A 12,135-nucleotide genomic window follows, 5' to 3' on the forward strand; every position below is an offset into this window, starting at 1 on the left:
ATTCCAATAACATTTCGTAATACCGAGCCCACAATAACGGACCGAACATACATAAAACAATCACGCACAAAAACCATGGGGACAACAGATAAACAGATAAATAATGAACATGTAATTGGGGAATTGAAACCAGGTGTGTAAAACAAAGACAAAACAAATGGAAAATGAAAAGTGGATCGGTGATGGCTAGAAGGCCGGTGACGTCGACCGCCGAACGCCGCCCGAACAAGGAGAGGGACCGACTTCGGCGGAAGTCGTGACAGCAGTGGAAACGCGTTCTCTGGAGTGACGTATCACGCTTCACTATCTGGAAGTCCGACGGACAAATCTAGGTTTGGCAGATGCCAGGAGAACAAACGCTTCCAGCCCGAATGCATAGTGCCAACTGTAAAGTTTGGTGGAGAAGGAATAATGGTCTAGGGCTGTTTTTCATGGTTCAGGCCCCTTAGTTCCAGGAAAGGGAAATCTTAATCTTACAATCTTAATGTTCCAGTGAAAGGAAGTCTTAACGTTACAGCAAACAATGACATTCTAGACGATTCAGTGCTTCCAACTTTGTGGCAACAGTTTGAGGAAGGCCCTCTCCTGTTTCAGCATGACAATGCCCCTGTGCACAAAGTGAGGTCCATACAGAAAAGGTTGGTTGAGATCGGTGTGAAAGAACTTGACTAGCAGCAAAGAGGGACCAACTCCATATTAATGCCAATGATTTTGTAATGAGATGTTCGAGAAGCAGGTGCCCACATACTTTTGGTAATGTAGTGTAGGAGACTCTAAGTAAAAGTTTTTTGGGGGTAATTGCTAATCCAACCATTTGGAAAACAGGTATTTGGTCCTTTACTTCCATAACATCTGAGCTCTTAGGAATCAGTTGAAGGCCACTATAGCTTTACGATAAGATATGGAATGAATCCAATGTTATCTCATTAAACCAATGCCTATAGGCTTATAGAAGACTTAAAGTTGGTGGTATAGAGTATAAAATAACGACTTGCACTAGATAGTGCAAGTTGTGATTACTACTCTATACCACCAGCTTTGGTTATTCTATGAAGGATCAAAATCTGGTGTTATTTGTCAGTTATTTTCTGCAAAATTCAACTGTTATAGTCAAACATTGCTGTCAAATGGAAGTTAGTCAAACATTGCTTTCGGGGGGCAATTTAGCACCACACCAAATCGGCATATGTAATTCAGTCATATCATATTGTATTGTGCCAATATCTTAATTCCCCTAAGCCACTCTCATTTAACAACGCTCCGTTATTTCCACTACATTGTTTTTTTTTCATCAAAACTGGTAGCTTTCGCAGAGAATTTCCAGAAACAAATGACGGTCGTTTTCCCTTGGGTATGGCTCTCTGCTGTTAAAATAAATGAAGCAGTGGATTGAAATCCTTAATTGGTCTCCCTGAAACTCTGCTTCCCAGCCTCCTGTATGTGAGAAACACTGTACATGCTAATGTGGGAGCAAGGACTTGATTATAAATTCAGATGTATGACACTCAGTATGTGAAAGTAAGCTTAGACTGTGACACCTTAACTTCCCTTAGGTACTGTACCTTAACCTACCTGTTAGTGTTTTGTTGTTTGTTTTGATTTTGTTCAATCTGTGCAGGCAAATCATCATCATTAGTTATAGTGGAGAGGGCTTATGAGGACAGGGCATATGAGGGTCGCTCACTTTGTATTCAGATCCTGTGTTTGTGTGTGTGTGAGATCGCCCCTAGTCTTTCCTCTGGCTATCCCTACTGTTTCCATTGCTGAAGGAACACTACATAACTTTGTAAAGTCCCAATTTTTACAATATTTACACCCATCAAATCAATTTTATTCTACGTGCATTTGGAGCGATTTTAGATTGCCTGACTTGAATCGAGAATTGATAATCAGCATTCGGTGTCCTGTTCACGTCCCGTTCTGGTTTCATTTTATCCTTTTTTTCACAAGTATAGCCTTAGGTGATCCCTTTGGCACTTATTGGAGACTAATGATGGCCCAGGGGCCCTATATCACTACAGAAGGGTATTGCACGCACGCACGCACGCATGCATGCACGCACACACACACACACACACATAACCACACAACACACACACACACACAGATGGCCGCATGTCTGACCACTGGCCATGTGTCTCAGATTTTGCCAAGGGGAGAACAGGGGACTGGGGACTACAGGGCTGTCAGATGTCTCTTTTTGATGAGTTCATTGCTTTCTGGTGGTAGGATTGGTAGGATTGGTAGGATTAGTAAAGCAAACACCACATAATCCATTTGTGTTTCAGCCTGATAACAGATATTGGATGAGAGCATAAATCAGCACTTTGATAAGGTTTAGATTAATCTACTTTTACTTATTAATTTATTACAATTTTACTTCATGCATTTGCACATATGATACATGTAAAGAAATGCAGGACTGAAAGTATTCCCCAAAATAAATTGTGATTAGTGAAATATGAGAATACTCTCTGTATAACTGCCGTATTACTACAGTATACCTCGCCCCCTCTCTCTGTACCTCTGACTGTTTCTAATCCTATGTTTACAGCAGCAGTGGGATGAAAGAGTTCATCGGTAGTGATTAGCCTGAGTGACAGACTTATTAGCATCCACCCCCACACTGCTCTGTGAGCCATCACTGAGGTGAATAGAGAAAACATGATTGTCCTCAATATCACCACTGTCACGCCCTGGCCTCAGTATTCTTTGTTTTCTTTATTATTTTAGTTAGGTCAGGGTGTGACATGGGGAATGTTTGTGTTTTTGTCTTGTCTTGGGTGGTTATATGGTAAAGGGGGTGTTGGGTTTAGTGTATGGGGTTGTGTTTAGTAAATATGTCTATGGTTGCCTGAGTGGTTCTCAATCAGAGACAGCTGTCTTTCATTTGTCTCTGATTGGGAGCCATATTTAAGGCAGCCATAGGCATTATGCGTTTGTGGGTAATTGTCTATGTCATTGTGTAGTGGTCAGTGTCAGCACCATTTGTTTATATAGCTTCACGGTCGTCAGTTTGTTGTTTTGTTTCGTTCGTTGTTCGTCTCTCTAATAAAAGAGAATGTATTTTTCACACGCTGCGTTTTGGTCCTCTCTTCCAAGTCAAGACGATCGTGACAACCACAGTACGCCGTAGTGCACTCAGACCTTTAACATCCAGATACAGTAGAGCCTTTCTCTGTGATTAGCAGGACAATTACAGGGTAACATAGAGGACATATCTCTCTGTTTCTGTTCTTGCTTTACTGTAGTGAAAGTTGTGCTCAGGGTGTATGGTATTCGTCTTAATAAATTTCAAGGTGGTTCGTTAGAATGTTTTTTTGTCCAGGACCCCCACTTGAGACTTGCTAATACACTAATACCACACAATAGCCGCTCAACAAAAAGAGCCTTATATGATGGCAGTTTCATGCTCCTTCTCTTTAAATGTCTTTACTGATTATAGTAGTAAAACCAGACCAAAAAGTGAGATAGGTAAGTCGTCCCCTCAATTAGAGCAAAGTAGAGTACAGTAGTCTCCTGTCCTTGTCAGGTTTTTAGAACAGCCTAAGGTGACATTATAGAAGAAAACGGGATGTCATGTGCCACAATTTTATATCGCGGGACATTTGTTTTACATGCATGCCATTTAATATGCTGGTTGGAAGGTGATATGTAGTTAAACAGCCTTTGGGAAGAGGTATAGTTGGATGGAGGGATGAAGGCTAGGTGGATAGTGGAAAGATGGATGAAGAGGGAGAGCATGCTGTCCAGGAGAATCTCCTCCAGATTCCTCTCTCCAACAGGCCTTTTCATTCCCCTATTTAAAAAGCTGTAATTGCATCATTTTTCAAGGCCCTTGTCTCTGTCTGAGGACTAGGCTGGTCCCATTAATCAAACTAATGGAGAAGTAAGTGATTTCAAAATATAGGCTTTGATCATGTTTCTCTCAGCCCACCCTGTGATCACTCTCTCCACTGTCTCGTCTTATGCCCCTCAAGTATGGCCATAGCTGTAATTGTGTGTGTGTGTGTGTGCTGAAGGGTTTTTAGCGATTTTCATCGACTTGTCACTAAAGGGAGATCTTATGGTGTGCTAAGCTTTGACAGCTCAATGTTTCCCTGGCTTGATGGTCGTCTCCATGGCTGTAAGCTGTTACATAGGCATCACAAAATGTCTGGCCTTAAAGCACAGTGCAATATTAAAGAGCATTATATGCCCAGGAGCCATAGTTCAAACACTTTTATTGATCTTGATGAGAAAAATTGAATTAAAGTGCTCCTCAGGTGTATTGGAAAGCTTGGAGCTATAAAGCCCTGTAGTCATTACTTACGGCCACTTTTAGAGCGCACTGGAAATTAGATTCCGCCCAAGCAGGCATTGACCACAGTTCTAGAAAACTCTCTCTCTCATACACAGGCGTACACACACACACACACACCCACCCCACCAACCCACACACGTTCCACAGAGACAGGGATTCACAGAGATGTGATTGATGTATATACAATAACCACAAGACATAATAGAGAGCGTCCTGTGTGTTCTGAATTGTATTTATTATTGACCTTTAGCTTGGCTTGTCAACAAGAAAAGCTTTGTAAATTACAATAGATGTGATGTTTTCCAAATAACCCCCATTGTACACTTAATGTGTATTTGAAAGACCCTCTCCAGTCACCTGTCTGACCGTGACATGCTTTTGGTGAATCACCTGAAAACACCAGAATACATTAAAAACATCCATTGTAGTCTAAATATGAGCCATGCCTAAGGGTGTTATCTGGAAACTTGGTCAGGCATGATGCTGGCAATGCGCCATCATCTTACCTCTTCCCTCTCTAAACTCCCTGCCCGGCCAACTGCCAGCTCTGCTTCATATTACCACACTCCCACTCTCCTCCAACACCTCCAAACTGTGCTGTTCACACTAGCTGCGATCATCTATACAACTGTATGTAATTAATATCAGCTTAATGTTGAACTGGTCTCCCACCCTCCTACATCACCTCCTCCTCTCTAGTTTTTAAACCCTCTCATTCATACCGTTGAAGTCAGAAGTTTACATACACTTAGGTTGGAGTCATTAACTTCTCTGGGATATGTGGGACGCTAGCGTCCCACCTAACCAACAGCCAGTGAAATTGCAGGGCGCCAAATTCAAAACAACAGAAATCTCATAATTAAAATTCCTCAAACATACAAGTATTATACACCATTTTAAAGATAAAGTTCTCGTTAATCCAGCCACAGTGTCTGATTTCAAAAAGGATTTACGGCGAAAGCGCAACTTGCGATTATGTTAGGTCAGTACATAGCCACAGAAAAACACAGCCATTTTTCCAGCCAAAGAGAGGAGTAACAAAAAGCAGAAATAGAGTTAAAATTAATCACTAACCTTTGATGATCTTCATCAGATGACACTCATAGGACTTCATGTTACACAATACATGTATGTTTTGTTCGGTAAAGTTCATATTTATATCCAAAAATCAGAGTTTAGGCGGGACGCTACTGTCTCACTTGGCCAAAAGCCAGAGAAAATGCAGAGCGCCAAATTCAAATAAATTACTATAAAAATCAAACTTTCATTAAATTTTATTTATTTTTTATTTCACCTTTATTTAACCAGGTAGGCTAGTTGAGAACAAGTTCTCATTTGCAACTGCGACCTGGCCAAGATAAAGCATAGCAGTGTGAACAGACAACAACACAGAGTTACACATGGAGTAAACAATAAACAAGTCAATAACATAGTAGAAAAAAAAGAGAATCTATATACAATGTGTGCAAAAGGCATGAGGAGGTAGGCAATAAATAGGCCATAGGAGCGAATAATTACAGTTTAGCAGATTAACACTGGGGTGATAAATCATCAGATGATCATGTGCAAGTAGAGATACTGGTGTGCAAAAGAGCAGAAAAGTAAATAAATAAAAACAGTATGGGGATGAGGTAGGTAAATTGGGTGGGCTATATACTGATGGACTATGTACAGCTGCAGCGATCGGTTAGCTGCTCAGATAGCAGATGTTTAAAGTTGTTGAGGGAGATAAAAGTCTCCAACTTCAGAGATTTTTGCAATTCGTTCCAGTCGCAGGCAGCAGAGAACTGGAAGGAAAGGCGGCCAAATGAGGTTTTGGCTTTAGGGATGATCAGTGAGATACACCTGCTGGAGCGCGTGCTACGGGTGGGTGTTGCCATCGTGACCAGTGAACTGAGATAAGGCGGCGCTTTCCCTAGCATAGCCTTGTAGATGACCTGGAGCCAGTGGGTCTGACGACGAACATGTAGCGAGGGCCAGCCGACTAGAGCATACAAGTCGCAGTGGTGGGTGGTATAAGGTGCTTTAGTAACAAAACGGATGGCACTGTGATAAACTGCATCCAGTTTGCTGAGTAGAGTATTGGAAGCTATTTTGTAGATGACATCGCCGAAGTCGAGGATTGGTAGGATAGTCAGTTTTACTAGGGTAAGTTTGGCGGCGTGAGTGAAGGACGCTTTGTTGCGAAATAGAAAGCCGACTCTAGATTTGATTTTCGATTGGAGATGTTTGATATGAGTCTGGAAGGAGAGTTTGCAGTCTAGCCAGACACCTAGGTACTTATAGATGTCCACATATTCTAGGTCGGAACCATTCAGGGTGGTGATGCTAGTCGGGCGTGCGGGTGCAGGCAGCGAACGGTTGAAAAGCATGCATTTGGTTTTACTAGCGTTTAAGAGCAGTTGGAGGCCACGGAAGGAGTGTTGTATGGCATTGAAGCTCGTTTGGAGGTTAGATAGCACAGTGTCCAAGGAAGGGCCAGAAGTATACAGAATGGTGTCGTCTGCGTAGAGGTGGATCAGGGAATCGCCCGGAGCAAGAGCAACATCATTGATATATACAGAGAAAAGAGTCGGCCCGAGAATTGAACCCTGTGGTACCCCCATAGAGACTGCCAGAGGACCGGACAACATGCCCTCCGATTTGACACACTGAACTCTGTCTGCGAAGTAGTTGGTGAACCAGGCAAGGCAGTCATTAGAAAAACCGAGGCTACTGAGTCTGCCGATAAGAATATGGTGATTGACAGAGTCGAAAGCCTTGGCCAGGTCGATGAAGACGGCTGCACAGTACTGTCTTTTATCGATGGCGGTTATGATATCGTTTAGTACCTTGAGCGTGGCTGAGGTGCACCCGTGACCGGCTCGGAAACCGGATTGCACAGCGGAGAAGGTACGGTGGGATTCGAGATGGTCAGTGATCTGTTTGTTGACTTGGCTTTCGAAGACCTTAGATAGGCAGGGCAGGATGGATATAGGTCTGTAACAGTTTGGGTCCAGGGTGTCTCCCCCTTTGAAGAGGGGGATGACCGCGGCAGCTTTCCAATCCTTGGGGATCTCAGATGATACGAAGGAGAGGTTGAACAGGCTGGTAATAGGGGGTGCGACAATGGCGGTGGACAGTTTCAGAAATAGAGGGTCCAGATTGTCAAGCCCAGCTGATTTGTATGGGTCCAGGTTTCGCAGCTCTTTCAGAACATCTGCTATCTGGATTTGGGTAAAGGAGAAGCTGGGGAGGCTTGGGCGAGTAGCAGCGGGGGGGGCGGAGCTGTTGCCCAAGGTTGGAGTAGCCAGGAGGAAGGCATGGCCAGCCATTGAGAAATGCTTGTTGAAGTCTTCGATTATCACAGATTTATCGGTGGTGACCGTGTTACCTAGCCTCAGTGCAGTGGGTAGCTGGGAGGAGGTGCTCTTGTTCTCCATGGACTTTACAGTGTCCCAGAACTTTTTGGAGTTAGAGCTACAGGATGCAAATTTCTGCTTGAAAAAGCTGGCCTTTGCATTGCTGACTGACTGCGTGTATTGGTTCCTGACTTCCCTGAACAGTTGCATATCGCGGGGACTATTCGATGCTATTGCAGTTCACCACAGGATGTTTTTGTGCTGGTCGAGGGCAGTCAGGTCTGGAGTGAACCAAGGGCTATATCTGTTCTTAGTTCTGCATTTTTTGAACGGAGCATGCTTGTCTAAGATGGCGAGGAAGTTACTTTTAAAGAATGACCAGGCATCCTCAACTGACGGGATGAGGTCAATATCCTTCCAGGATACCCGGGCCAGGTCGATTAGAAAGGCCTGCTCGCAGAAGTGTTTTAGGGAGCGTTTGACAGTGATGAGGGGTGGTCGTTTGACCGCGGACCCGTAGCGGATACAGGCAATGAGGCAGTGATCGCTGAGATCCTGATTGAAGACAGCAGAGGTGTATTTGGAGGGCAAGTTGGTCAGGATAATGTCTATTAGGGTGCCCATGTTTACGGATTTAGGGTTGTACCTGGTGGGTTCCTTGATGATTTGTGTGAGATTGAGGGCATCTAGCTTAGATTGTAGGACTGCCGGGGTGTTAGGCATATCCCAGTTTAGGTCACCTAACAGAACAAACTCTGAAGCTAGATGGGGGGCGATCAATTCACAGATGGTGTCCAGGGCACAGCTGGGAGCTGAGGGGGGTCGGTAGCAGGCGGCAACAGTGAGAGACTTATTTCTGGAGAGATAATTTTTTTTAATTAGAAGTTCGAACTGTTTGGGCATAGACCTGGAAAGTATGACAGAACTTTGCAGGCTATCTCTGCAGTAGATTGCAACTCCTCCCCCTTTGGCAGTTCTATCTTGACGGAAAGTGTTATAGTTGGGTATGGAAATCTCAGAATTTTTGGTGGCCTTCCTAAGCCAGGATTCAGACACGGCAAGGACATCAGGGTTGGCAGAGTGTGCTAAAGCAGTGAGTAAAATAAACTTAGGGAGGAGGCTTCTGATGTTGACATGTATGAAACCAAGGCTTTTTCGATCACAGAAGTCAACAAATGAGGGTGCCTGGGGACATGCAGGGCCTGGGTTTACCTCCACATCACCCGAGGAACAGAGGAGTAGTAGGATGAGGGTGCGGCTAAAGGCTATCAAAACTGGTCGCCTAGAGCGTTGGGGACAAGGAATAAAAGGAGCAGATTTATGGGCGTGGTAGAATATATTCAGGGCATAATGTGCAGACAGGGATATGGTGGGGTGCGGGTACAGCGGAGGTAAGCCCAGGCACTGGGTGATGATAAGAGAGGTTGTATCTCTGGACATGCTGGTTATAATGGGTGAGGTCAACGCATGTGTGGGAGATGGGACAAAGGAGGTATCAGAGGTATTAGGAGTGGAACTACGGGCTCCATTGTAAACTGAAACAATGATAACTAACCCGAACAACAGTATACAAGGCATATTGATATTTGAGAGAGACATATAGTAAGGCATAAAGTAATCGCAGGTCTTGATTGGGAGAGCTAGCTAAAACAACAGGTGAGACAACAGCAGCTAGTCAGCTAACACAACAACAGCAGGTAAAATGGCGATGACTAGGCAGAGAGGGTCGGATTAACTACACACAGAGTCTGAGTTCGCAGCTGGGGCCGACAGATAAACACAAATAAACAGAATGGAGTACCGTGATTAATGGACAGTCCAGCAGGCATCAGCTATGTAGCCAAGTGATCATAGTGTCCAGGGGGCTGCAGTAGATGGAACAGGGAAGCCGTCACTACGCTAGGACGCGGCGTTTAAAGTTAGTAGCCCGGGGGTGGTCTGCTCAGACGGAGGCCGGTTGAGGGCACAGCGGATGGAGTATTCGTCGGCAGACCAGACGTGGTGGTGCGGCGGGGCGCCGTGTCGACAGAGAATCCAAGCCAGATGGCGAAAGAGGTATTGTAGAATTTTGTTTGCTAACTGGTGCTAGCTTCGTGGCGGTGGTGATCCGGTGCCAAGGTCCAGAGTTAACAGCAAGGATCCGGTGGAGTATTGGGCTCTAGTCGTGTATGAGTGGGGTTCGGGTAAACAGCTGAGTAGGCCGGGGGTGGGCCTCAGGGATAGCTTCGGTACTGGGTGCCACGGAGGGTGCAAGCTAGCTGTGAGGATCAGAAGTAGTGGCTCAGGGATTACGGCAGGAATCCGCCGTTGTTGTGGAGAGACAGTCCGATGCTGGTAGATTGGCGAGTAATATCCAGGCTAAGAACAGGGCTGGTGTCTGTGCAGAAGGTAAAAGCCGCTAGCAGTGGCTAAAAATGACTAAATAGCTTGTAGCTGATTAGCTGGTTAGCTACTGGAGGTTCTTGAATGTGTTCCAAAGTTAAAAATAATAGCGATTCCGTATCACATTGGGTGAGGCAGGTTACCGGGAGGTATAATCGAATTAAAAACCGAAAAGAGAAATATATTTTAAATATATACAAAAAATACGAAAAATACAAAAGTACACGAGAGGATGAACAAAACACGCCTACACTGCTACACCATCTTGGATCAAATCACACATGAAAGATACCAAATTAAAGCTACACTGGTTGTGAATCCAGCCAACATGTCAGAATTCAAATAGGCTTTTCGGCGAAAGCAAACGATGCTATTATCTGAGTTAGCACCATAGTTAACAAAGAGGGAGAAGCATATTTCAACCCTGCAGGCGCGACACAAAACGCAGAAATAAAAACATAATTCATGCCTTACCTTTGACGAGCTTCTGTTGTTGGCACTCCAATATGTCCCATAAACATCACAAATGGTCCCTTTGTTCGATTAATTCCGTCGATATATATCCAAAATGTCCATTTATTTGGCACGTTTGATCCAGAAAAACACCGGTTCCAACTTGAGCAACGGGACTACAAAATATCTCAAAGGTTACCTGTAAACTTTGCCAAAACATTTCAAACTACTTTTGTAATACAACTTTAGGTATTTTTTTACGTAAATAATCGATAAAATTGAATACGGGATGATCTGTTTCAATACAGGATTAAAACAAACTGTAGCTAGCTTTCTGGTCACGCGCCTCTAACAAGCAGTACACAACAAGTGACCCTCGTTCAATATGGCCATACTTCTTCATTACACAAAGGAAAAACCCTCAACCAATTTCTAAAGACTGTTGACATCCAGTGGAAGCGGTAGGAACTGCAAGAAGGTCAATTAGAAATCTGTATTCCCAATGAAAAATCATTGAAAAGAGAGTGACCTCAACAACAAAAAAATCTGAATGGCGTGTCCTCGGGGTTTTGCCTGCTAAATAAGTTCTGTTATACACAGACATGATTTAAACAGTTTTAGAAACTTCAGAGTGTTTTCTATCCAAATCTACTAATACTATGCATATCTTATCTTCTGGGGATGAGTAGCTTCGGCAAGTCGATTAGGACATCTACTTTGTGCATGACACAAGTAATTTTTCCAACAATTGTTTACAGACAGATTATTTCACTTATAATTCACCGTATCACAATTCCAGTGGGTCAGAAGTTTACATACACTAAGTTGACTGTGCCTTTAAACAGCTTGGAAAATTCCAGAAAATTATGTCATGGCTTTAGAAGCTTCTGATAGGCTAATTGACATCATTATGAGTCAATTGGAGGTGTACATGTGGATGTATTTCAAGGCCGACATCATGGGAAAATCAAAAGAAATCAGCCAAGACCTCAGAAAAAAATTATAGACCTCCACAAGTCTGGTTTTCCTTAGGAGCAATTTTCAAACGCCTGAAGGTACCACGTTCATCTATACAAACAATAGTATGCAAGTATAAACACCATGGGACCACGCAGCCGTCATACTGCTCAGGAGGAGACGCCTTTCTGTCTCCTAGAGATGAACGTACTTTGGTGCGAAAAGTGCAAATCAATCCCAGAACAACAGCAAAGGACCTTGTGAAGATGCTGAAGGAAACAGGTACAAAAGTATCTATAGCCACAGTAAAACGAGTCCTATATCGACATAACCTGAAAGGCTGCTCCGCAAGGAAGAAGCCACTGCTCCAAAACCGCCATAAAAAAGCCAGACTACGGTCTGCAACTGCACATGGGGACAAAGATCGTACTTTTTGGAGAAATGTCCTCTGGTCTGATGAAACAAAAATAGAACGTTTTGGCCATAAAGACCATCATTACATTTGGAGGAAAAATGGGGAGGCTTGCAAGCCGAAGAACACCATCCCAACCGTGAAGCCCTGCGGTGGCAGCATCATGTTGTGGAGGTGTTTTGCTGCAGGAGGGACTGGTGCACTTCACAAAATAGAATCACGAGAAAGGAAAATGATGTGGATATATTGAAGCAACATCTCAAGACATCAGTCAGGAAGTAAAAGCT

The 12,135-nt window shown here is 43.8% G+C and overlaps 1 protein-coding gene across 1 annotated transcript in view; it reads left to right on the plus strand.

The window, feature by feature from the left end:
• Positions 1-12,135, plus strand: part of LOC120046575 (glutamate receptor ionotropic, delta-1-like) — a 419,872-nt gene that overhangs the window by 279,576 nt on the left and 128,161 nt on the right. The window lies entirely within an intron of this gene.

This window comes from Salvelinus namaycush, chromosome 4, assembly GCF_016432855.1.
Source record: "Salvelinus namaycush isolate Seneca chromosome 4, SaNama_1.0, whole genome shotgun sequence".
Taxonomy (NCBI): Eukaryota; Metazoa; Chordata; class Actinopteri; order Salmoniformes; family Salmonidae; genus Salvelinus; species Salvelinus namaycush.